This window comes from Octopus bimaculoides, chromosome 1 (assembly GCF_001194135.2).
Source record: "Octopus bimaculoides isolate UCB-OBI-ISO-001 chromosome 1, ASM119413v2, whole genome shotgun sequence".
Taxonomy (NCBI): Eukaryota; Metazoa; Mollusca; class Cephalopoda; order Octopoda; family Octopodidae; genus Octopus; species Octopus bimaculoides.
In genome coordinates, this window is record NC_068981.1 from 63,122,863 (window position 1) to 63,123,946 (window position 1,084).

Below are 1,084 nucleotides of genomic sequence, written 5' to 3' on the forward strand. Positions count from 1 at the left end.
ACCCACGCATATACAAATATACACATGTGTGCATGTCCCCATATACACATATGTATCCATCTACATATACACACATGTATAAATAGAAATAGATTCATGCACATACACATAGCTATACATATGTATGTATATGTGTGTGTGTGTATCAGTATGCATGTATATATGTGTATGTTTGTGTATATGTATTTATGTATGCATGTACGCTCTCACACATTGATTGGTATGTGTTGTCCAACCCACTATCCGGCAGCGTCCAATTCTCTAACGGTTTTTTTCAAATGAATTAAGTCATAACCTTATCCATCTATTGTTTTCATAATCGGTCATAATGTCTTACATTTAAGATGATTCCCATGTAAAAGTACTTTTACTTATTCATAAAATAAATATTTTTATATAAATTCCTTTGTTATTTGTTGTTGGTTGATATATATTTTATTATTATTGTTGTTGTATTTTGACCCAAAGATTAGCTATACTTTTTAATAGAATTCATTTTCGATCGATTTATTTTAATTGATTTGATTTGATTTTATTTTCTATTTGAAAATTTGGTTATGAAACACGTGTAGTCATTTTATTATTTTAATAATTATTACTTTGTATTTTATTATAGTTCCTTTTAGTGTATTTACTTATTAAATTTTTTCTATATGTAACTGTGGATCGTCATGGATGAGTTCAGGAACTGTGGTTCTTTTCTCTAAATTATATATTTCATCATCATCATCATCGTTTAACGTCCACTTTCCATGCTAGCATGGGTTGGACAATTTGACAGAGGATTGGTGAACCGGATGGCTACACCAGGCTCCAATCTGATCTGGCAGAGTTTCTACAGCTGGATGCTCTTCCTAACGCCAACCACTCCAAGAGTTATAGTGAGTGCTTTTACGTGCCACCGGCACGGGGGCCAGTCACACGGTACTGGCAACAGCCATGCTCAAAATGGCGTTTTTTACGTGCCACCTGCACAGGAGCCAGTCCAGTGGCACTGTCAACTTCAACAACCATAATTAATTATTCTTGAGTTCTGTGAAATTTTTAATCTTTTTTTTATTTTTGCATGTCTTCTTCTCTTGTT